General features: G+C 34.5%; 1 protein-coding gene and 1 pseudogene across 2 annotated transcripts in view; one reads left to right on the plus strand and one right to left on the minus strand.

Annotated features, from left to right (window-relative positions):
• The window catches only part of PCDH11X (protocadherin 11 X-linked), a 940,417-nt gene that overhangs the window by 670,359 nt on the left and 242,058 nt on the right, over nt 1–28,000 (minus strand). The gene's annotated exons all lie outside the window — the stretch shown is intronic.
• LOC122689760 lies at nt 19–27,986 on the plus strand (annotated as a pseudogene).

The following is a 28,000-nucleotide window of genomic DNA, read 5'->3' on the forward strand; positions in this document are numbered from 1 at the left end:
TCTTTCCCATCTTGCAAGATGGCGGATGAAAAGGCTGAGAAGCCAGATACTAAGAAGAAAAAACCTGAAGCCAAGAAGGTTAATGCTGGCAACATGGCTCAAAAGGTGAAAATGGTGAAGAAACTTTAGAAGGGGAAGCCCCACTGCAGCCAAAACCCTGTCCTGGTCAGAGGAATTGGCAGATATTCCCGATCAGCCATGTATTCCAGAAAGGCCCTGTACAAGAGAAGTATTCAGCAGTTAAATCCAAGGTCAAAAGAAAAAGAAAGTTGGGGTTCTTTCTACTGTCACAAAACCAGTTGGTGGCGACAAGAACGGTGGTACCCTTGTGGTCAAACTCTGCAAAATGCCTAGGTATTACCCTACTGAAGACGTGCCTCGGAAACTGTTGAGTCACAGCAAGAAACCCTTCAATAAGCACGTGAGGAAGCTGCGCGCCAGGATCACTCCTGGGACTGTTCTGACCATCCTCAAGGGGCGCCACAGAGGCAAAAGGGTCGTTTTCCTGAAACAGCTGGGCAGTGGCTTGCTACTTGTGACTGGGCCTCTGTCCCTCAATCGAGTTCCTCTGCGTAGAACACACGAGAAATTTGTCATTGCCACCTCCACTGAAATCACTATCAGTGGTGTGAAAATCCCAGAACATCTCACTGACACTTACTTCAAGAAGAAGAAGCTGCATAAGCCCAAACACCAGGAGGGTGAGATCTTCACACACAGAGAGAGAAATATGAGATCACAGGGCAGCTCAAGGTTGATCAGAAAGCTGTGGACTCACAAATTCTGCGAAGAATCAAAGCTGTCCCTCAGCTCCAGGGCTACCTCCGCTCTGTGTTTGCTCTCACAAATGGAATTTATCCTCACAAAGTAGTATTCTGAACTTCTTGTAAAGAACCTAATTAAATAACTTGTCCATTTCAAAAAGAAAAAAAAAAAAAAAACAGATTTATTGAGGTATAATAAAAAGGCTATAAAGTTCACACTTTTATATGTGTAATTTATTTATTTATTTTTAAATTTTCAACACTATCAAACATGGTCTTTTGGTTATTCACTTGAATGCTCAGAGTTATTTACCCAGACTCTAACTTCTTATCATGTTTTAATATCCTTTAACTTTAAAAACTCCCACCCTAACATTTGTCTGACGCTTTGGGGATTGTTGAGACCAACAACAACCAGAAAACATTGTACACTCTTAAGATTGAAGTCCCATACATCCTCACACCTTCCCATATTGCTAGAAAAAAAATGCAAATTTGCATAGTTTCATTATATTGTTACTGACAGTAAAAAGAAAAAATAGGATATCAACTGCATGTATTCATATGTCTCAACAGTTGATATTTTGTTCCTAACCATATATAATAAATAATTGATTAACATATAGTACATTTTCATCAGCTTGGAATTTAGAACATATTATGTTGGAAATCCTTCCTGGGTCATTTATCATGATATAATCATAAAAAATCATAACCAGAGAATGTGCTAATCATCGGACAATTGCACTCATCTTCCATGCTAGTAAAGTGAAAGTGAAAGTTGCTCAGTCGTGTCCAACTCTTTGGACCCATGAACTGTACAGTCCATGGAATTCTCCAGACCAGAACACTGGAGTGAGTAGCCATTCCCTTCTTCAGGGGATCTTCCCAACCCAGGGATCGAACTCAGATCTCCCACATTGCAGGCAGATTATTTACCAACTGAGCCACTAAGGAAGCCCGAGGATACTGGAGTGGGTAGCCTATCCCTTCTCCAGTGGATCTTCCCAACCCAGGAATCATACCAGGGTCTCCTGCATTGCAGGTGGATTCTTTACCAGCTGAAGCCCTCCGTCTGACCTACCCTGACCCCATGCTAGTAAGGTCATGCTTAAAATCTTGCATGCTAGGCTTCAACATTATGTGAAAAAATAGCTTCCAGATGTCCAAGCTGGGTTTAGCAAAGGAAGAGGAACTAGAGATCAAATTGACAACATTCACTGGATTATAGAGTAAGCAAGGGAATGTCAGAAAAAATATCTACCTCTGTTTTATTAACTACACCAAAGTCTTTGACTGTGTGGATCATGACAAACTATGGAAAGCTCTTAGAGAGATGAGAATACCAGTCCATCTTACCTGTCTCCTGAGAAATCTGTATTTGGGTCAAGAAGCAACAGTTAGAACCCAGTATGGAATAACTGATTGGTTCAAAATTGACAAAGGAGTACAACAGGGCTGTCTGCTGTCACCCTGTTTGTTTAATCTATAAACTGAACACATCATGAGAAATGCCAGGCTGAATGAGTTACAGGCTGGAATCAAGATAGGCAGGAGAAACAACAACCACCACAGATATGTGGATGATATCACTCTAATGGCAGAAAGTGAAGAGGAACTAAAGAACCTCTTGATGATGGTGAAGGAGGAGAGTGAAAGAGCCGACTTAAGATTAAATATTAAAAAAAAGAAAAAAACTAAGATCAAGGCAGCCAGCCCCAATACTGCATGGAAAATAGAAGGGGAAAAGGTGGAAGTAGTGACAGATTTACTTTTCTTGGGCTCCAAAATCACTACGGAAGGTGACTGCAGCCATGAAATCAGAAGACGATTGTTTCTTGGCAGGAAAGTGATGACAAACCTAGACAGTGTGTTGAAAAGTAATTCTATATTTTGCATCTGATTGTCTGTCTTTGCATCCAACCATTTATCCCTCCATTCATCTATCCTTCAGCCTATGAGTTAGTTCTATTGAACTAATCTCCATGCTATAGAAATTAGTATGAATAAACTCTTGAACATTTATTGTGTAAAAAAAGAAAAAGAATATCATCTAATGGTGTTGAAACAGAGGAAAGGGGACCATCATGTTATGAAGTTCATTAAAAAAAATATTTCTTGAATTAGATTAGAATGTAAACCAGCAAACTTGGTACAATATGGTGTTACATTGGGTTCCAGTGCAATTTGAGCCGGAAATTACAAGGAAATTATAATTAACTTACAACATGCAGTGGAACATTTATTTTCATTCAAAATATTATTTGCTTATCATACTTAGTAGGTATGCTCCTAAGTACTGTATATATAAAGACAGATGTGTAAAAGCCTTACACTTGCAGGATTTATAACCTACTTTCCTGGTATTTAGGTTAAATACTCTTTTATGGAAAGCAAAGTACTATTATTAAAAACTCCATTTAAAAACATGAGGAAACTGAGGCTCAGAACTGTCCATTGACTTGTCCCAGATCACACAACTAGAAAGCTTCAAGGAGCAAGAATTCAGACCCAAACAGTCTAGCTCCAGAGTCCGTACTTCCACAAAAATGGGCTCTGTGTATACAGTGTTTTCTATAGTGAATACTTAATAAGTAAAGAAAGCATTAGAACATAATTCCAGTAGACTATGGAATTTTATGCTGGGAAATCATTCGACCATGTTTCAAATTTATGTCAATAAAATGATAAGCAATATAAAAAAAGACAAACCTTCCATTCACATCAGTATCTTGCTGTATGCTATGAAAATATAGTTTTTGAAGTATGAATTATAGCTTTCCTACAAAGTAAACATAATTGCATTTCTCATAGCTATAACACTTATTGTTGTCCGTGCGTGTGTGCTTAGTCGCTCAGTCCTGTCTGACGCTTTGTGACTCCATGGACTGTAGCCTTCCAGCCTCCTTTGTCCATAGAATTTTCCAGGCAAGAATACTAGAGTAAATTGCCATTTCCTACTCAAGTAACCGAAAAAGAACAAATGAATGAACTTGTCTTTCAGGTCATCAAAACTTTGGCATGTAAGTATCAATAAGAGCTCTAATTTGATGCCAGATATTTGTTAATTTTGGAATTCAAATCATACCAGCAAGCATTAAGGATAAACTTAATATGATGAACAAAATGGTTTTCAGTTGTGCTAAAATCATTAATTTTGTATAATAAATTATGGAAAATACTATAAAAATATGAAAAGGAGCAATCCTTTTAGTAAATATAAAATGTTGGTGATATTTTTATTTTTAATAAAAATGCATTTTTCTCTACAGATGTCAGTCTTTTCCATCTATAAATTCAATTCATATCTTTTAAAGGCTCAATCCACTATTGCTATAATAGGAATTTGAATTATGTGAATCCCCTTAAATTCCCTAGGAGATCCCTTAAAACTGCATTCAATGTGAAAATATAACAGCTAATGCCATAAAATGAATTTATTTTCTGGTAGATACTTTCAGATGGCATTTTTAACAAAAAAAGTGTGATCTTTAACCAAAAAGTCAGAAACCAAAAAGTGGTGGCCAAAAGTTGCCACATTTAGCTTCTCTGGGTAAGAAAGTATGCAAAAAGTAAGTACATTCCTTTTTAGTACTTACTATAACAAAGCTTTGAATTGTCTGGTAATAAATATGTGGCTCATAAATGTTCTGTTCAGTTCAGTTCAGTCGCTCAATCATGTCTGACTCTTTGCAAGCCCATGGACCACAGCACACCAGGCTTCCCTGTCCATCACCAACTCCCGGAGCATACTCAAACTCATGTCCATCGCGTCGGTGATGCCATCCAACCATCTCATCCTCTGTCATCCCCTTCACCTCCCACCTTCAATTTTGCATCAGGGTCTTTCCCAATGAGTCAGTTCTTTGCATCAGGTGGCCAAAGATTGGAGTTTCAGCTTCAATATCAGTCCTTCCAATGAATATTCAGGACTGATTTCCTTTAGGATGGACTAGTTGGATCTCCTTGCAGGTCAAGGGACTCTCAAAAGTCTTCTCCAACACCACAGCTCAAAAGCATCAATTCTTTGGTGCTCAGCTTACTTTAGAGTCCAACTCTCACATCCAAACATGACCACTGGAAAAACCATAGCTTTGACTAGAGGGACCTTTGTTGGTAAAAGAATGTCTCTGCTTTTTAATAAGCTGTCTAGGTTGGTCATAGCTTTTCTTCCAAGGAGCAAGCATCTTTTAATTTCATGGCTGCAGTCATCATCTGCAGTGATTTTGAAGATCCCCAAAAATAAAGTCTCTCACTGTATCCACTGTTTCCCTGTCGATTTGCCATGAAGTAATGGGACTGGATGCCATGATCTAAGTTTTCTGAATTTTTAGTTTTAAGCCAATTTTTTCACTCTCCTCTTTCACCTTCATCAAGAGGCTCTTTAGTTCCTCTTTGCTTTCTGCCATAAGGGTGATGTCATCTGCATATTTGAGGTTCTTGATATTTCTCCTGGCAATCTTGATTCCAGCTTGTGCTTCATCTAGCCCTGCATTTCACAAGATGTAATCTGCATATAATTTAAACAAGCAAGGTGACAATATACAGCCTTGACGTATTCCTTTCCCAGTTTGAAACCATTCTGTTTTTTTGTGTCCAGTTCTAACTGTTGCTTCTTGACCTGCATACAGATTTTTCAAGCAGGTCAGGTGGTCTGGTTTTCCCATCTCTGTAAGAATTTTTCAGTTTGTTTTGATCCACACAGTCAAAGGCTTTGGCGTAGTCAATAAAGCAGAAGTAGATGTTTTTCTGAAATTCTCTTGCTCTTTGAATGATCTAACGGATGTTGGCAATTCGATCTCTGGTTCCTCTGCCTTTTCTAAATCCAGCCTGAATATCTGGAAGTTCACAGTTCATGTGCTGTTGAAGCCTGGATTAGAGTATTTTGAGCATTATTTTGCTAGTGTGTAAGATGAATGCAATTGTGCGGTAGTTTGAGCATTCTTTGGTATTGCCTTTCTTTGTTATCAGAGTGAAAACTGACCTTTTCTAGTTCTGTGGCCACTGCTGAGCTTTCCAGATTAAATGTTAAGTACCTTGACTTTACTAGTTAAAACTGGACAGCTTTTTTGTTTCATTTATTTTGAGTTGTATATGTAAACCCAAAGTCCTGCAGTCTCAAAATTTTAAAAGGAATGAGTGTTTGAGAGAAAGAACACTTTTAACATGACCAAAGTGAGAAAGTAGCTGTTGAGGAGGAGAGAAAATGTGTTTTCTTGAAAACAGAAGTCTCACGTCACTTTGTAAGCAGTAATTAATAGTATTTTGGAAGGATATATTTTCAGATGATCATACGACATCTCCAAACCTCAGTCAATTAGACTATCCATCATTTCTCCCGAACTATGAAAGTCCTGCAATTGAAGACATTCCCAAGTTGGTATATAACTAACTAAGAATCAACATCTGATATTGAGATTAATATTACTTTAATCTGAAAAATGTAGTCAGCAAACATTCTTTTCCCTCCTGTACACCCAACTGCAGTGAATGCATCCATCTTGCATTTAAGGTGCATCCACAAAAGCAGGACTATGTAGCCCAAAGTGGCTCCTGTGCATATATCTACTTTGATCTTGACAATTCATTGAGCTGAATAACATCTGGTTTTTTCAAGCCTGTTAAAACCTTCTTTTATAGCTGCTTGAAAATGCATTGTGTGAATGTTTCTAAATCCAACTTCCAAAAATCTGTCTCTGTATTCTTACCACAATAGGTTTCAAACTTCTCTCTGGAAGATGGATAGGGGAAACTATTTACTCTGACTTCTTAGAAACAACAACAAAAGAGAAGATATTATTCACCTTTCTATATGTTACCTGAAAATGTAAGCCATAAATATACCCTGGTTAGGTTACACTATGCCACATATCAGCTTTTAATGTATAGCATGGTCACACATGGGGACTTCCCCAGTGGTCCTAGTGGTAAAGATCCTGCCTGCCAATGCAGGATATATAAGAGATGTGGATTTCATCCCTGGGTAGAGAAGATTCCCTGGAGGAAGGCATGGCAACTCACTCCAGTATTCTTGCCTAGAGAATCCCATGGACAGAGGAAACCAATGGGCTACAGTCCACAGGGTCACAGAGTCAGACATGACTGAAGTGACTTAGCACGCATGCACGCATGATCACAACACATCCCAGAACAAGTGAAAATACAACTAAGCAAAGGGATAATGCTAAAGTACATAAAAAACAGAAGCATCTTGAATGTATTGACGATCAAAGAAGCTGGAAGCTAGATTGATCCAGAGGCCCAGTAGTGACTCAATCTATGTGTATAGAACAAGACTAATTATGACAAAAAGAGAATGGCTGAAGTGGAATCCCAGCTTTTCCCAGGAAACCTGAAACACAAATATATGATTTGCAATGACCCTAAGGAATGCAGTGGTATGGCTTGAGCTGACGAGTACCTGCTTGTGAGAGTAACAAGATATCTTTATAATGATATATTTTAATGTTTTTTGAGATGTTATCTCCTTTGCTTGATATATCATCTGTTATAATATGCAGTATAAGGCTATATAAAATATGCTAAAGTGATTACTGTAATAATAATACTGCAATTTATATTTGGAAATGTAAGATTATTATCAGTCCTTTCAAGATTTAATTTAAAGTTTATCTTTCTTGGTTATTGCTAAATATAATCCCTAGGGATCCCTTCTGTAATTCAATGAAAGATGAAATGGGCATGAGAGGGCTGAGAACATGTGACCATATAGATGTGGTTACATACAATATACATTATTTGATGCAAATAAAGGAGTCCCCAAATAACTCATTTTCCTGTCTAATGCTTTGACTTTTAGTAGTATTGTACTTACATTAATCAGAAAACATTGTAGTGGCAACTGCACTAAATCACAGGACATTTCTTTAAATAACAAGAATTCACTCATTTGGTCTTGGCAATAGATTGATAAGAAATACACCAAATGCTTATGTATTTTCCTCACAGCTACTAGCAGGTAGATAACCTACATGCAGAGAATAACGACCACCACAACAAATACAATAAACACCTGTGTAATCAAAAGTATAAGGTGGAAAAAAGCAAACTCAAAGTCAGATGCTAAAATTGAACAGATTTTTAACTGCCACATATTTACACTTTAAAAGTTGATGTAAATCCATGGATGATTCATGTCAATGTATGGCAAAAACCTCTACAATATTGTAAAGTAATTAGCCTCCAACTAATAAAAATAAATGAAAAAAAAGTCTATGTTTACTTAGCAGTATAATAAAGCCAAGGAAACTTTCTGCCTCCTCTTACCTATACTATTAGTTATGTATTTAGAAATTCAGGAATCCCTTTCTAAACTTTTTTTTTTACTATATATATCCATTAAATATACAGATATATGATCTCAATTTATCTAGAAAGGAAGGAGTTGCCAACATTATAAAGCATTTACAACTAAATTTCTTTTTGGAAAACAAATCAAAACAAAAACAAATCCTCTAAACAACAATATACATATATTCATCTCAATTCCGTGTTCAGCTCCTGTCAGTGAAAACGTTAATGACAACATAGTCATCAGAATTACTCTGTCACAGTTCTGCAGAGATTTTGCTAATTCTTTTCAAGTCCATTTCATTAGTTGGAAAAAATAAACATTTTGAAAAGTCAAATCCTGATTTACAAGTGGAAAATTTGAATAAATTACATCCTTCCCATGTTCAATGAACTTTAAAAGAATTTCACTACAACCCATTGCCAGATAACTAGGCTCTATCTTTAGGAATTTCAACAACATATTTATATTAAATCGACAAGTTGAACAAATACTTTGCTGAGTATTTCAGCCTTGTAAGATTTTAGGTAAGTGGAATTTTTCTCATTAACTCTATCAATCATCTGTAAATACAAGATTATACATACCTAATACATTGATGCTGCTATTTTAGACCTCCAGAAAGTTATGTTTATTATAGTATGTTTGTCAGTAAAACTCAACCACTTAAAGGCAAATTAAAATTTTATATTGGATTTGTATATGATTGAACTTTTGTGAAGATTATACATCATTCTGACTGATAAATTGACAACTTGCTATTTCTGTGAAGTTTTTTTTTTTTTTCATAGAGAACATTTGCTTATAAATTATAGCAGCCAAGGGATTTCCATTCTGTGTGTATTAATTTTCTTTTTCTAGCTCTAGGTTTTAGATTTATCACTGTGGGCCAACTGTCCATGAAAGCTTAAGAAGGAAAGATAATTTAGTGCTCTGATGAAAGACTCATAATATCAGTATTATCTATTTTGGAAAAATATTCATTACTAAACACAAGATTTGAAATATCTTCAAAATTATGGGTCTTAAGGGAGAGCAAGCCTAGCAGTCACCTAAAGACATTTTAGGCCCTCTGCTATGCATACATTCAATGATTTACACCCCAGTCCTCTACATTTTATAAACCATTACACAGTTGCACTGACAAGGAAACAAATAGAGCAATAACCACTAATTGCAGTAATTGCATTGAAACTTTACTGAAAAAAAGTCAATAGAAGTAAAATGTGTTAAAGAAATTATTTGTATATTTAAGCACTGTTGTTCTTAATGTGCTAACATACCAGAAACAATAATTAATTTCTAAAAAAGTATACTCTATTACTTTTTAACTATATATGTATCAATATTAATATACAAGTATCATCCCTTTCAAGACGAAACCTAGGGAATTTTTATTCAATAACAGCATGAAAGTATCTATCATCTGAAAAATGCATAGTTATATGTAAGTCACCTACAATGGTACAATAAACTGAAAATCACTGAAATGTGTTATTTAAAAAATTAACAATGATACTGCTTCCTGAACTACAGAGTTTTGGGTTTTTTTCAGAATTATTTGCATTTGGAAATAGCTACTCACTAGCAAAATGTAGTTCATTGATAGAAAATCACTGTATAGTATAAATGTTACTATAAAAGCCCATATTAGATGTTCATTAGAAGAAAATAACAGATGTGTTTTCATCTGAGTCATGTATTTTACATAGAGAACTCTTGAGAAAGATACATTTAATACAGATTAATTTTCCACTAACACTTATACATGTGTTTTTAAAAAGTAAACATAGCTGATATTTATTCAAGACAAAAATTCTGATCATTCAGTAAAAATATGACAGCATCCCACTCCACAGTATATATTAATTTAATAAGTGAATATTTTAAGATATTATAGGCTTTTTATAGACACTATTTCCTAATTTTGAACATTAAACTTTAATGCATTACATGGGAAATATTCACATTCATGTTCTTACCACATATATTTTAATTAAAAAGTATTTTGGTAAATCATTTGTTTTAGAATTATATCACATTTATGAAGTTATTTTTAAATTATAATATTTGTTATTTATATGGTACTCATTCACCCTTTTACAATATCAAATATATACAATGTATTATTGTAAATTGAAGCTCAAGGAATATAACCCAGAATTATTTACTCCTTTACTGGCCTAACTACCAAAGTTCATCAACTTACACTGCCTTTTACTAATGTGAAAACTTAAGGAGTGCTTCCTTGGTAGTCCAGTGGTTAAGAAGCTGCCTTGCAATGCAGGGGACACTGGTTCAATCCCTGGTCCAGGAAGATCACACATACCACTGGGCAACTAAGCCTGTACATCACAACTGCAAAACCCATGCACTCTGGAGCCTGTGCTCTGCAACAAGAGAAGCCACCAAAATGAGAATCCCACATGGCAACTAGAGAGTAGCCCCACTCATCACTACTAGACAAAAGCGCACACAGCATTGAAGACCCAGCACAGCCATAAAAAAAAATAGATAAATATTTTTAAAACAATGCATATCTTTAAAAGAAACTTAGGGAGAAGCAGATATCCTGGACTGTGATTTCAAAACCCTGAGTATTTGTATAACCAAATTATGATATGGTTTGCACTGGATTATTATGACAAAATATCAAGACAAAAGTAGAAAAATGCTCTTATCATGAGACAGTACCAATAAGGTGATGGTTTAAGAAACAACTTTACTTAGATTTTATATTTCATAGTCTACTATATGAACAAGTCTACTTTTCAAAGTGTAATTAAAAAAAATGATCAATAACATAAGCAGTAACTCCTAAAACATTCAAAATCATGAACCATAATGCCAAAGTTTTGAAACTACTGAAAAAAAATTGTCTTCTATCATTTTCAAAATGCATTAATCTTTACTGCAATCTTTTCCCCATCAGAAAATGTAAAAATGTAAAACCAGTTACTATTTAGAAATACAAAAGCTTGAAATCTACTTATTGTAGCTTTTTTAAGTTTTTTTGACATGATTTTTCAATATTAATCAAGATCTCATTGTAAAATGAGCAAACAAATCAGGTAAGATTTCTTTTTGTGCAATAAGTAATAAAATAAGGTTTTACCATGAAAAATTATTAATTAAATATTTGATAACATTTTTTAAATTCAAAAGTTTTCTCTTGATTTTCAGAAACACTTAATGCTATCTAAAGGTAATAACAGTTTCAAAATGTACTCCTTCTTCCTGATTTCTTTGCAAAGAAGATGCCTGAAATTGCATATGTTACAATAAGTTCAAAGAATAACTCACCTAATGTCAGATTGAATTGGTAACCTAAACGAAATAGATATGGTAATCCCTGAAATATGATGGATCTGGGAACATTATGACAAAAGGATTTAAATGATATAGCAGCCCCAAAATCTCATATCCATTATAAATGCCTCATCTCCTCCAATTTCTGATGTCACATATTTTAGATTTTAACTACATAGAGGGAGAAATTTCATCCTCACTTGACTGCCCAAAATGAGGTGGAGATGAGTAGTAATACAGTGAACTGAGATGGAAAGGCAGTTAAAAGGGAATGGGGAGAGGATTTGAGCATATAAAGTATTACTGATTATGTTCAGTTAATTGCCTGTGGGAGGGATGATAAAAGGCACATTGGACTTTGAATATAATCTTTAAGCACTTCATAATCAGTAAACTTGCTTTGCTAGTGCTCTTCTAAGGAGCAGAGTCACTGAAGTCTCCTTTAATCAGTAGTCATCCCTATCCTGTCTTGTAGCAGATGTGCATTTTACCAACAAACTAAGCCAGATTCTCCAGATAGATAAGCTACTCCTGGGGAGTGTAATAATCATTTCTGGAAGCTACATTAATTCTTTCAGGCACTGAAGCAGTAATTTTCAATGGTATCCTCTGGACCACTAAAAAGACAAGAAAATGTCAAAATCAACAGTGTGTGTAGGTTGCTCAAAATGGCTCATTGAGTCTCCATTTCAACCTGGCATAATTTGTAGTTTAAGCAAAAAATCCCAAAAGGAGAGAACAGACAACATGTTATTGCTCTGCCTGTGTTTGGGGCCTCCTTTGTACCATTGTTTACACCTGTTGAGTCTTAGGGAAACTATTCAGAAGACCACAAAGCATAAAGTAATTCGTGACTATTTCAGCTTCATGGGGTTCAAACAAGGAAATATGCAAAAGAACTCATACACAATAATTCACTGAGAAGAGAATAGAGCCTAATTTGAATGAGGAAAAAGTAGAAGGAGATGAAGTTAAATAGAAATGACTCATATTGGTAATTTGAAGGAAGATTGTATAGGGCTAGTCTAGACTATTGTAAGGACCTTAGGTTTTGGTTTAAATGAGGAGAGGTATTAGAGATATGAACAGAAGGATTAGCTCCTTTCTTTTTGAGTCTCTCTATGGAAGCTTTTTTGAGAATAGAGTGTGGAAAGCAAGTGGAAAAATACAGAGATGATTATGAAACTATTGAAATAATTCAGGTGAGAGATAGTAGTGGCTCAGGTTAGGGTACAAATAGTGAAAGTTATAAGAAATTGGTTGCTTAATAAATTCTAGGTCTGACTTAAAGTCACAAGTAGAAAGCTTTAAAATAAATCAGATTGTCAAGCTGGCCCTAATTTTTGCTATCACTGTCTTACAGAATATGAAATATGTAATGGAACTCACAGAGAAGCTTTGGGGAAGTTTCAGCCAATTTTCAGAGACTTCCCTCATTGTGATTTTAAGTAAATTTTAACATTTACTTTTGTTTCTCTTAATTAGTTAATAAACTTTTGATGGTATTTACCGTACAGGAAGATTTACCCTAGACACTGTGAGATAATTAAATAATAATATTTAGAAAACTCTACTCAGACTGGAAAGGGAAGGCTAGTTGATAGAAAAACTGCTAGAAGAACTATTAAGGAATTTAATGAGAAAGAGACAGCTCAGTCAGGATTTATCTATGACAAACTATAAGAGAGAAAATGAAATTAAATGGTAAAGGCCTATAATTTTTAGCAAAAAACATTAACATTAAAAATGCATAACTCAGATGGTAAGAAAATTATATAGCATATTTTCTTGCAATTCAATGTCATTGAAATGGACACATACACATATAACAATAACCTAAGTTTAATATCCTAGCCAAAACATTGAATGTTAACTCAGTTCTCTCAGGAATATTATAGTTTGGTTTATATAAGTGATTGTGAGATACTTAACTATATTTTTGCAGCTATACTATAGGATTATATGGATTTTCTAATGCCTCTTTCATGCATGGACTAACCACTAAGCATAATTGATAAATCTAATATTCATGGATGAATGAAAAGAAAAGTGATACGGTATCACTTTCATGCTTCTTTTGCTATAACATATACAAGATATAATAAACCTAATTTATGACTCACATTTCTGTCTTTCTTGGTGATAACACACACAGTCCCTAGGGCTATTTAACTTGTTCTGCATATTTCCTATCCTTCAGTTAAGAGGCAATAAGTGAAAATTTCTTTGGCCCCCCATGCTCTATATTATTTGGCTTCTGTACAGCTAGTAGATGGAAATTAAGCTACTGTGAGGGCATTTAGATACCGATTAGGAGTTTTGTTATACAGATCAACAAGACCCTTGGCTCTTGTATTCCAGTGAAATAAGAAAGCTAAATTTTATTAGATCATACCAATAATCGCCATGTTGCTATGACAATGCTAGAATCATCGGGACACATACATGCATAAATATGTGCATATCCAAATAGTCAAAATAATAATATCCAAATAATCCACATTATGCATATGCACACATTTATGTATGTGCTATGGGTATACATGTATACACATGGATACACTCACACACACTGATTTTAGCACAAGATAGAAGTTAGAACATATTCCTCAAAAAAGATTAGACATGGTCACAAAAATGGCACTAAATAATGCTGATGATTGTGAGAAGTAAATATTCATCACAATCACATTTCCATGAAATAAAAGGCAGAGGTTGATCAAACAGGCTTAAGTGCAAGCACATGCAATTCCCCCTTTTGAGCCTAGAAGCATTTCTTTGCAGATTCAGAGCAGATATTTGCCTCCCAGTATTGGTTTTCCAGTCAAGCAATAGGACCTCCAGGTAATAATAACCAAACTCATCTTGAAGCAGATGCAGCTTCTACCCTCATATGAAGGAAGAAGAAATCATCCACTTAAGTAAAAAGATAATCACAAGCTGTCTTTTCTTCCTTCTAACCACACCCTACCGTATTTAATTGAAGAACTGCCATATTCAAAAACACACACTCACAGTGGTTTAATGCCTAAAATTTGGAAAGTATTTTTTTGGGGGAGGAGTAGGGGGAGTATTTTTCCTTCAAGTCCCAAGGGAAACCCAAGAAGATACTATTTTGTTTTATTCATATCACTTGATAAATCCATACAATTTTATCTCAAGACTGGATAAGTGTTCCTTAAGTATAGGGGAAAATATACTGCTTGTTACACTCACATTATCTTTTTACTTAAGTGGATGATTTGAAAACTTCCTATACACTAGCAATGAGAAAACAGAAAGAGAAATTAAGGAAACAATACCATTCACCATTGCAACAAAAAGAATAAAATACTTAGGAGTATATATACCTAAAGAAACAAAAAACCTATATACAGAAAACTATAAAACACTGATGAAAGAAATCAAAGAGGACACAGATGGAGAAATATACCGTGTTCATGGATTGGAAGAATCAATATTGTCAAAATGAGTATACTACCCAAAGCAATCTATAGATTCAATGCAATCCCTATCAAGCTACCAACGGTATTCTTCACAGAACTAGAACAAATAATTTCACAATTTGTATGGAAATGCAAAAAACCTTGAATAGCCAAAGCAATCTTGAGAAAGAAGAATGGAACTGGAGGAATCAACCTGCCTGACTTCAGGCTCTACTACAAAGCCACAGTCATCAAGACAGCATGGAGCGGCACAAAGACAGAAATATAGATCAATGGAACAGAATAGAAAGCCCAGAGATAAATCCACTTACCTATGGACACCTTATCTTCGACAAAGGAGGCAAGGCTATACAATGGAAAAAAGATAACCTCTTTAACAAGTGGTGCTGGGAAAACTGGTCAACCACTTGTAAAAGAATGAAAACAGAACACTTTCTAACACCATACACAAAAATAAATTCAAAATGGATTAAAGATCTAAATGTAAAACCAGAAACTTTAAAACTCCTAGAGGAGAACATAGGCAAAACACTCTCCGACATAGATCACAGCAAGATCCTCTATGACCCACCTCCCAGAATATTGGAAATAAAAGCAAAACTAAATAAATGGGACCTAATTAAACTTAAAAGCTTTTGCACAACAAAGGAAACTATAAGCAAAGTGAAAAGGCAGCCTTCAGAATGGGACAAAATAATAGCAAATGAAGAAACAGACAAAGGATTAATCTCAAAAATATACAAGCAATTCCTGCAGCTCAATTCCAGAAAAATAAATGACCCAATCAAAAAATGGGCCAAATAACTAAACAGACATTTCTCCAAGGAAGACATACAGATGGCTAACAAACACATAAAAAAATGCTCAACATCACTCATTATCAGAGAAATGCAAATCTAAACCACAATGAGGTACCATTACATGCCAGTCAGGATGGCTGCTATCCAAAAGTCTACAAGCAATAAATGCTGGAGAAGGTGTGGAGAAAAGGGAACCCTCTTATACTGTTGGTGGGAATGCAAACTAGTACAGCCGCTATGGAGAACAGTGTGAAGATTCCTTAAAAAACTGGAAATAGAACTGCCATATGACCCAGCAACCCCACTCCTGGGCATACACACCGAGGAAAACAGATCTGAAAGAGACACATGTACCCCAATGTTCATGACAGCATTGTTTATAATAGCCAGGACATGGAAGCAACCTAGATGCCCATCAGCAGATGAATGGATCAGGAAGCTGTGGTACATATACACAATGGAACATTACTCAGCCATTAAAAAGAATTCCTTTGAATCAGTCCTAATGAGATGGATGAAACTGGAGCCCATTATACAGAGTGAAGTAAGCCAGAAAGATAAAGACCAATACAGTATACTAACGCATATATATGGAATTTAAAAAGATAGTAATGATAACCCTATATGCAAAACAGAAAAAGAGACACAGATGTACAGAATAGACTTTTGGACTCTGTGGGAGAAGGCAAGGGTGGGATGTTCTTAGAGAACGGCATTGAAGCATTGAAACAAGTATCAAGGGTGAAACAGATCACCAGCCCAGGTTGGATGCATGAGACGGGTGCTCAGGGCTGGTGCACTGGAAGATCCAGAGGGATGGGATGGGGAGGGACGTGGGAGGGGGGATCAGGATGGGGAACACATGTAAATCCATGGCTGATTCATGTCAATGTATGGCAAAAACCACTACAATATTGTAAAGTAATTAGCCTCCAACTAGTAAAAATAAATGAAAAAAAAAAAAACTTGCTAAGTATTCGCTATTTTTTTTTTCCTGTAAAGGGGTAAATCGTAAATAATTTAGGCTTTGTAGACCATGATTTTTGTTGCAAATACTCTGGTCTGGCATTGTATTGTGAAAGCAGCCATAGATGACATATAAACAGATATGACTGTGTTTGAATAATACTTTATTATGGACACTGAAATCTGAATTTCATATAACTTCCACATATCACAAAGCATCATCCTTTTGAATTTTTTCCAACATTTTTAAAATGTAGAAACAATTCTTAACTCACAGGAAAACTAGATATAGCTCAGAAATCATAGTTTGTAAATGCTATATTTACAATCTGAGATCCTGTCTTCCACATGTAAGATTGTGACTAAAAGCAGAGTGGAACTGGAAGACAGGCAATGAGGTGTATGCATGCTTCTGCACACACACAACACAGTTAGATCCTAAATGAGACATGGCTATATGTTAAGTTGGTTGTTAACAAACTTACCAGAACATACATAGTTGAGTAAAAGACATTTTCAAGTGATTATCCTGAGGAGTTATAGTCATTACTTACAAGGAGGCTTCCATTGCTCACACCATTTTTGGAATGTTTAATTTCAAATTGTATTTCAAAGTATCTGCTATGAAGGCAACGACATTTCAGACTCTGTACATTCTGGTATATCTGTTTAAACACTATTAGCATTACCTTTATTTAATGTCTTACTTGGTGATGAAAGTGAAAGTGAATTCAAAGTGTCAGTTGCTCAGTCGTGTCCAGCTCTTCACTACTCCATGGGTGTAGCCCACCAGGCTACTCCATGTAATTCCCCAGGCAAGAATACTGGAGTGGGTAGCCATTCCCTTCAGCATGGGGTCTCCCAGACCCAGGAACTGAACTCCAGTCTCCTGCATTGAAGGCAACTTCCCTGGTGGCTCAGATGGTAAAGCATCCGCTCGCAATGCGGGAGACCTGGGTTCGATCCCTGCGTCTGAAAGATCCCCTGGAGAAGGAAATGGCAACCCACTCCAGTACTCTTGACTGGAAAATTCCATGAATGGATGAGCCCTGTAGGCTACAGTCCTTGGGATCACAAAGAATCGGGCACGACTGAGCAACTTCACTGGTTCACTGACCATCTGTGCCAGATACATAACATTGTATTTCCATTGTATTCCATCAAATATGAACATTGTTTTATTCATTCTTTTAGCTAAATTCTGAATTATCTTTAAAACCAAAAAATATGTACACAATTTTATTGACATTTATTTAATATATACTTGAAAAACAAACTTTAATATAATTTAAGGTTGAGACTCAACTGATAATGCATAAAGTCTTCAGAAAATCTTTCTCCAGTCATTTCTGTGGTAAATCCTTTTCAACACTCCCCATCAGCTCTGGCAGCAAACATTAATAGTAAGAATGAGACAAACAGATGCCAAATACCTACTAAAGCCTCTAGGTAGTTGCCTCAGCTTAACTATTTGGCTAATTTTATGGTTGTTGTTATCCACACTTTTCATAACCTGATAAAGTATAAACGACTCTTATTTTGTATAAAATGTAAATATCTATTTACTATTAAGATGATGCAATGTAACATTTCCATTAAATCTAGGAGATTTTTCCCAATGAGACTATAGACCCGTACCAGGCTTAGCATTTTAAGCCCGCAAGTGATTTTAAGCATGAATTTTATAAAGTAAGGCATCCATTAATTTAACTACTCATCATGATATTGATTGTACCTAGCTCTATTCAAATACTGGTATAAATTTATACTTTCAAGAAGACCACATTTGCAAAAGTTGTTTTTAAAACCTTCCTTCAAATTATTTAAACACATTTTGTACAAATTCAGTTTTCTGTATTTTATTTTCAAGAGAAAAACAACTTATTGAAGCCAAGAGAATATGGTTCCTAAAGCAGTACGGATGTGCAGAACAATTTTACATATGGGCTAACTTCTCTTTGCCCATTTAAGGAAGTATCATATATTCACAGCTGGAAATTCTTTAGTAAGAGGTCTTCTAGGGTAAAACCAGCTGCCATTTTACTGTCTCCCAAAGACAAGCCACTCAGCAGCACATCAAAACATTACAACGTTAAACAAAAATAACACATGGTCTTTATGAACACACAGCTGTTCGATGCATTCACTGCCGATTCATTATTTTCATGCAAAGCAAAGAATCAAGTTGTGTCTGAATGTTTTAGAATAAAATGGATATATACTAGATGTACCTATTAGGTCGTAATGGCCGTGAACGTCAAGGTTACCTTTTTTAAGCTATCATAAAAATCAAGAAATACCTTTTAGATATTAGAAGATTCACTAAGGTGACTTTAAAATTTATCAGAAATATTGCTTATGAAAAATATTTGACCAAGAGTTGGAAGGTCTAGATTCTAAAACTGACTCTACTGCTAACAAGATTTGGACTTTGGGTAAATCACTGTTGTCCTTTGGGTTTTAGAGGCTTCATCTGTAAGAAGTATTGTTTTTTCTGTTTTTATCAATCAAGTTTTCTCTATCACTCTGTAACAAAATTTTATCTTTCTTTGTATCTATCATCTATCTATCTTTCTAATTTCCTGTGCTGTGCTTAGTCTTTCAGTCATGTCTGGCTCTTTGTGACCCCATGCCCACCAGGCTCCTCTGTCCATGGAATCTCCAGGCAAGAATACTGGAATGGGTTGCCATGCCCTCTTCCAGGGGATCTTTCCAATCCAGGAATCCAACTCAGGTCTCCCATACTTCAGGTGGATTCTTTACCATCTGAGCCACAAGGGAAGCCCACCTTATACATTATACAGTCATCCTAAGGGATATGAAAATATGGAATGGTATTATCTAAATCTTTTCTCAGAAAAATTCTTTTGCAATGTAAAATTTACAGTTTCCTCAGATTGTCAAATCCTTCAAGGCCATAAACTTTATTTTCTATACTAGTGTACACTTTGTGTATTAGATTGGTCTCTTAAATAAAGAGGTTGGTCACACAAATTGTTAGATTTTTTTTTTTCAGAAATATTTGCCTTTTCCAGATGAACTCCAATTTGTACTGTTAGTTAAATGATATACTAAAATACAAAGGCCCTAGATAAAAATAGTAATTGTTGCTTTTTCACTAGCTTTTGATTTTTCAGTATTCATCTAAAAGAGAAATAAGACCTGTATATACCAATCTTGTAGGATTATTTAAAAAAAAAAATTGAACACACGAAACCAGTCTTTTTCATACACGTGGGAAAGAAATGGGTGGATTATAAACTAATGAGGTAATGAAAGAACTCTTTGGGATAGCAAAGCAGTACCAATATACCAATCATTGTAATGAATCGATAACATATGTAGGGGTGAACCACAAGGGAAGCCCACCTTATAAATTAAACAGTTATTCTAGGGGATATGAAAACAGGGAATGGTATCATCTAAATCTTTTCTCAGAAAAATTCTTTTGGAGTGTAAAATTTACACTTTCCTCAGACTGTAATTTGGAAAACTCAGCAGTGGCCACGGGACTGGAAAAGGTCAGTTTTCATTACAATCTCAAAGAAAGGTAATGCCAAAGAATGCTCAGACTACTGCACAATTGCACTCATCTCACATGCTGGCAAAGTAATGCTCAAAATTCTCCAAGCCAGGCTTCAACAATACTTGAACTGAGAACTTCCAGATGTTCAAGCTGGATTTAGAAAAGGCAGAGGAACCACAGATCAAATTGCCAATATCTGCTGGATCATGGAGAAAACACGAGAGTTCCAGAAAAATATCTATTTCTGCTTTATTGACTATGCCAAAGCCTTTGACTGTGTGTATCACAATAAACTGTGGAGTATTCTAAAAGAGGTGGGAATACCAGACTACCTGACCTGCCTTTTGAGAAATCTGTATACAGGTCAGGAAGCAACAGTTAGAACTGGACATGGAACAATAGACTGGTTCCAAATCGAGAAAGCAGTACGTCAAGGCTGTATATAGTCAGCCTTCTTATTTAACTTATATGCAGAATACATCATGCAAAATGGCGGGCTGGATGAAACACAAACTGGAATCAAGATCGCTGGGGGAGAAATATCAATAACCTCAGATATGCAGATGACACTACCTTTATGGCAGAAAGCAAAGAAGAGCTAAAGAGCCTCTTTAGATGAAACTGAAAGAGCAGAGTGAAAAAGTTGGCTTAAAGCTCAACATTCAGAAAACAAAGATCATGGCATCCAGTCCCATCACTTCATGGCAGATAAGTGGAGAAACAGTGGAAACAGTGGCAGACTTTATGTTTTTGGGTTGCAAAATCACTGCAGATTATGACTGCAGCTATGAAATTAAAAGACGCTTGCTCTTTGAAAGAAAAGTTATGACGAACCTAGACAGCATATTAAAAAGCAGAGGCATTACTTTGCCAACAAAGGTCTGTCTAGTCAAGGCTATGGTTTTCCCAGTAGTAATTTATGGATGTGAGAGTTGGATTATAAGGAAAGCTGGAGCACTGAAGAATTGATGCTTTTGAACTGTGGTGTTGGAGAAGACTTTTGAGAGTCCCTTGGACTGCAAGGAGATCCAACGAATCAATCCTAAAGGAAATCAGTCCTGAATATTCATTGGAAGAACTTATTTTGAAGCTGAAACTCCAATACTTTGGCCACCTGATGCAAAGAGCTGACTCATTTGAAAAGACCCTTATGCTGGGAAAGATTGAAGGCGGGAGAAGAAGGGGACGACAGAGGATGAGATGGTTGGAAGGCATCCCCGATTCAACGGGCATGGATTTGAGTAAACTGGGGGAGTTGGTGATGGACAGGAAGGCCTGGTGTGCTGCGATTCATGGGGCCACAAAGAGCCGGACACGACTGAGCGACTTAACTGAATTGAACTGAACTGTAGGGGTGAGAGAATGTCATGTCATTGGATATGTCTGTATGCACAGAATAAGAAAATAGAGAAATAGGAGATATAATCACTTAAGACATTTTAATAATCACCAAAGATGGCATATTTTTGGGCAAATCTCTGTAAATCGGTTCAGTGTTAAAAATCTGAAGGTCAATTCACATTTGGGGAATAATGCAACTTACATATTTTCTATTTTAAGTGAAAGTTGATAATTTGGGAATGTACTTTTGCTCTGCACAGTATCTTGTATGTATTTGCTTATTATGATGAAAGAAAACATTATTTTTTCATTAGTTTAAAAACACACATTCCTATTAGAGTATTCTTTTGTGAGAAATTCCAAGATAATAGTACATTTAAAATATTGAAATATTTAGTAATTTCTTATAATTGTGTTATAATTCTGTTTTATTTCATAAAAGATCAACGGAAAAAATTTCTAATAATTTTGTGTAATATAATCCCATCACAAAGTACAGTTAGTTCCATTTTAAATATATATTGAAAAAAATTAATCTGAATACTATTGAATAGTATTAACAGTTTTGGTAAAATTATAGCTTTCAACAATTATTTCTCTATAAAAATGTTCCATAATATTACTTTCAAGAGAAAATAATTTGTTAAATAAAAAATTTGTTACTCTAAAATATATAATTATATTTATGATTATATGAATTATATAAATTATAATTATAAATATTTATATATAATAATTATTTATAAATATATATATCAATTATATATATTGTTATATATAATTGTTATATATATAACACAACAATATATAATTGTTATATATATAATATATATAATTATAAAATATATAACTATACAAAGAATATAATCTAACTTTTGGGATAAACTTTTAAATTTGTAGTAACAATTAAAGTCAACTATATCAGAACTATTCATATGAAAACAGAAGCAAAATAAGTAGAACATATTGAGGCAAAAATAAATCAATGATAAAAAGTCTTCCATTTTATTCTTAGCGTGATGATGATATTGCTTCACTGTATGTAAAAAGACATATACTTTTCATTATTTCAAAACTTCCTTAAGAGTGGTTTTATTCTAAGCCATTTTGTTGCTTATTATTGATAGTATATTTGAGCTTTAGGAAAGAATACTTTGCTAAAAAGTTAAAGTCCAAAGTCATAAAATTATTATCTTAATTATTTTAGAACTGGATCATAAAATATCCTGCATAATTTTTCCAAATAACAATTGTATTTTAATATTTCCATTATTCTTACCTGGAAGCTAGGAGAATAGCATTAGAGTACTTCATCTGAAGGGAAATCCAACCAAGCCATGTCCAATCTTAATCATGGGAATAAACTTAGAATTTTTAATATAGTTAGTAAGAAGGAGATAGAGAATTTACTCCTTATCTACAAACACAGTTGTATTTACTGTATCCATATTTGGCTAAAATTATTATTTATGTGAAATAAATTATTTGTGAAAATCTCTGCTTGTTTGTTTGTTCTGTTTTCTTTATTAGTGCCTAAGCATCAGAGGTGTATCCATAAAATCAACTAGTCAGAGTTTTGCTCACATTCACCTGTTATCTAAAGATGATAAGTCGGTGTTGATTTATTCGTAAATATACTTTACTTTTGATCAATACAACAATCTGTATCATTCATATTATAATGAATACTCAATCTGCTGAGAAATGTACAGAAAGGAAACCTAATGTTAATTAGAAAACAAGATGCTAATTAAATATAACTTTAAATATGATAGAAATTGAACATATAAAATACCATTGTACTTCATTGTATGTGATAATACCTTAGTTACCTAGAACCCATTTTTCACAGATTTTTTTTCAAGATGCCAGTGGACTGAGTTCTAGATAACTAAGATATTCACATTAATTAAGGAGTGTAACTTCAGAGTAGTCTGTATATGATCTAGCCCTCATCATACATAATGATTACTTTCTCACCTGGGAAGAGTAGAATCTGTTCGCTTGTCAACTGTCTCATGTTTTTCAGTCATAAGTTTAAGCTTTGTTTAAGCAAAGAGAACTAGAGCCAATACTAGAGGTTTTTTTTTTTTTTAATTAGATTTGTATTTCAATGCTGTCATGTTCAATCTGCTTACTCTGACTAGTGGGAGCAAGCCAGCTACTCCTATAGCCTTAATCCAAGACCATGCAACTTTGGTAGGGCTAAATAAAAAATAAGAAAGAAAGATATGCCCTGCTATATTATTTTTAATCAACACCAGTAATGAAATCACAGTTATCATAAATGGGTCACTCTTCTACCCATCTGATTCCATTAATACCTCCTAATCTCTCCATCCTTAAGCATGACTAGTGCTAACTTTATATTCTTCAAGTAAAAAGTCTGAAGCTGTCATTTTTTTTTTCTGAAGATCCATTCCCTCTGCTCTTTTAAGCCATGTGAATTTTGGAGGAAATATTTTACTTTTTTCTTCTAATTTCTTGCTATTTATGTAACATTTTTAGTAACAAAGTTGAGTATTTTTACATAGACTATTTCTTTTTTTTTACATAGACTATTTCTAAGCATATTTGTCTGATTGAAGTTTTATGAGAAACATAGTTGTCTTTCCCCCCAAAAAACAGATAATTAAGAGTGCAAGTAAATACACAGATTTTAGTTTTTTGATGGTTGATCCCAGTATTCTATTTGGGGGATAACCTATCTTAAATAAGTGTACTGCATCAAATGATGCAGTACAAATGATGAAAATCATTACATAAAAAACTAATTTATCAAAATGCCATATTCACCAACATGTCAATGTTATTGTATTATTTGTTTATGGAAATGTGCTATCAATCAGGCAATAGATTTACTGATATCTAGTAAATATTCAGTACTGTGTTAGGCATGGCGATAGAACAGAAAAAACTGAACTTATAAATCCTAACCTTCAAGAAACTTATAATTTGGTTGGAGAGAAAATAAGCATGTCAAAGGATGTGTGTGTGTGCCTGTGTCTGTGTGCGCACACATGTGTGTGCGTGTGTGTGTGCTTAAAAGAGGTTGTTGTTGTTATTTAGTTGCTAAGTCATGTTCGACTCTATGACCCAATGGACTGTAGCCCACCAGACTCGTCTGTCCGTGGGATTTCTCAAGCAAGAATACTGGAGTGGGTTGCCATTTCCATCTCCAGAGGATCTTCCCAACTCAGGGATCAACCTTATGTCTCCTGCATTGCATTCGAATTCTTTACCACTGAGACACCAGGGAATCCCCAAAGGATACACAAATAAAAATACACAAATATGCACAAGCACTCACACACACTCACTCAAAATATTTTGATACATACTGTAAAGAAAGGATTAGTCTAAATGGACCGAAACTACAGATTTAAGATATAGTATAATTATGTGAGATGTAATATAAGCAAATTCTACAATAGCAATACAGAAACGATAATAAAGATGATAAAATAAAATATTCACAAAATCATTTAAATCATACATTATTCTTCAGTTAAAGAAAGATTGGAATGCAATATGTCAATGACCTTTGCTCCTGATGAGCTTCTACTCTAAAGCAGAACAGTATACACAGTAAGTCTACCATATTCATATTATGTATTTTCATTTTGGGAGAATACACATGACATAAAATTACCATTATAAAGTACACAATTCAGTGACATTCAATACATTTGCAATATTGTGCAGCCATCACCACTATCTAGCTTCAGAACTTTTTCCTCACCCTGAATGGAAACTTCATATCTATTAAACAGTCACTCCCCATTCTTTCACCTCCCAAGCCACTAGCAGCCACTAATCTGCTTCTCTTCTCCGTGGATTTGACTATACTGAATGTTTCATCAAATGGTTTATAGATCCTTGTCATTGGTTTCTTTCACTTAGCATAATGTTTTCATGGTTCATCCATTTTGTAGCATGTAAAATTACTTCATTTCTTTTTTATGACTGAATAAAATTCTATTGTATAGATAAATCATATTTTGCTTATCCATTCATCAGTTGATAAATGTGTGTTTTGAACTTTTGGCTACTGTTAGTAGAATATGCAATATATTAATCAATGTATTGGATGTATATGATAAAATCATACACACCAATGTATATACATATATAATAGATCACACATACACACACACACACACACACACACACACACACACACATATATATATATAGCAAGAATACTCGAGTGGTTAGCCATTTCCTTCTCCAGAGGATCTTCCCAACCCAGGAATCAAACCCCAGTGCAGTGTCCTGCATTGCAGTCATATTCTTTACTGACTATGAGGGAAGGCCCTATGTTAACACGAGTATTTTATTTTTTTCTGCCTATATTGTTAGTCTTTTATTTAGGCAAACCTGATGAAAAGGTAATGAGAAAGCTATGGAATGTTCTGGGAACAGCAATAGTGGCATGGGTTTAAATGGACAGTCTGAAGGCTTTTTAATTCAGTGTATCTGTTCACAATGTCACAATGTAAACATTAAATTTAGATAAGACACCATCTCATACATCAAGATATACCTACAGTATAAGTATAGATCTCATAGTCCTTTATGCAAAAGTTTTTTCTTCTACATTTTCCCCTTGTAGACATTTGTTAAAATTATAGCATTTCAAAAGCTCATCTGTTTGTAATTTTAATTTACTTCATATAAACTTACAACATACTCGGGATTTCAACAGCCTTATTTCTTATTTTTCTATGTTTTATAAGGGTTAATATAAGTTTCCAGTAGTAAAAGAATAAATTTAAACTTCTTATATCCTAAATCAAAACCCCTCAAATAAAGAAAATAGGTATAGACATTGAATACTATATTTACCTTCTGTTAGCTTCACTAATAAAAACTAAAGTAAAAAGCACTATAAAATAATTGGCCAAATGTTGCAGAAAGTCAGTACACACTGAATAGGCACAGTAACAGAAAATTTTATTCTTGACATTAATAACAAATGTAAGTATAAATGAAGTCAGATTAATTACCAGAAAGGAACATTACTCCTACAACCAAGGATAAGAGAAGATGACTGTAACAGTCCTATTTCTTTATATTTCCATGAAAGCAGCCCTGTTAAAACAGTTTTGTCAGCCATCCTGCAGATTTTCAGGTCCTGAGGAAAATTAGTTTTTTTCTAATTCTGTCAGCTTTACATTTATCACTTCACAGAAACACAATTTTAATATACCAGCACCCCCCAACTCCACTCCTTTTTATTAAAGACAGGGAAAGAAAAGCCAAGATTGTAATCTGAATTTTAACAGGATCCATAGCATAAAGTTTTTTTTAAAATATGTATATTATTCATTTAACCTTCAGCTTTCCATCTGTAAAAGGATAATTCAAAACAGCGGTAGTCATAGCAACTTTTCTTTAATCTTTGAAATAAATCACAGTCCTTATAGGTAAAAGTTAACAGAAGATACACTGTTCCAATTTGTTTGGCTGCTAAAAGCTTTAGGTTGTATTTGTTCAAAATTACTTTTCATAAAATATGAGCCATTCTACTGTTAACATATCACATTGTGAAACTAATTAACAAGAACAGAGTCTTGGCAAACTTGATAATTTGAAAAGACTCTAAACTTCAACAAATTTCACCTTGGTGTACTCAGTATGTTCATCTTTGCAAGTAGATCTAAGCTGGTTTGCAAAATATTTAGTTACTCCTGCAAATGAATGTAGGTACAACTTTTACGTGGCCAATGTCACCTTTGATTTAATGATATCTATTGCCTCTTGTTAACAAGGGCTCTGGCACTATTTTTCACTTTTACATTTCCAGGACCAAGCCCAATATTTAGCATATGATGTATTCATTACATGTTTGATGTATGCATAAGTTAATTAATGAGAAACATAAGTTTTTGCTCTCAAATTCTACCCACACTAGGCTGCAATTTACAGTAGTGGAGAAGTAGTCTCTATAAAGTTAAAAGTATGGAATTTCATGCTGACCAGACCTGAGATGAGTCATTGCTCCACCATTTATTAGCTGTGTGGTTTAAATCACTCAACCTCAAGTACTTCATCTAAAATATAGAGGTGATAATAATACTTGCCCCATAAAGTTATTATGAAGCCAAAGAAAGAAAATATTTCTCCCCCAGTGAGCCCAGAGTAAGTGTAATAGGTAATAGTGTAATAGTAAGTGTAATAGTGTAATAGTAAGTGCAATAGTGTAATAGTAAGTGTAAAAGTCTGGGAAGATGGTGGTAGTTTTTGAAACTCCCAGAATCTGCATAGAAAAACAGACAGAGCACCTAGTTTGCAAAACCAAAAAAATGGGAAAATATTTGCAAGTGCATTAGGTGACAAAATATTCCCATGATTCTCAAAATAAAAGTGGATGAGGAAAAATCACCAACAATTATGAGGCCAGCATGTTATCAAGGAAAAAGCAGAAGTGAAGGATGGCTGATGGACCTGAGAACAAGGGAACCCTGAAATAGTAAAAAGCATTCACTGGAAAGGACAGTGAACAAAGTTGAGAGAGCAGCTGAAGTTGATAA

This window comes from Cervus elaphus, chromosome X (genome assembly GCF_910594005.1).
Source record: "Cervus elaphus chromosome X, mCerEla1.1, whole genome shotgun sequence".
Taxonomy (NCBI): domain Eukaryota; kingdom Metazoa; phylum Chordata; class Mammalia; order Artiodactyla; family Cervidae; genus Cervus; species Cervus elaphus.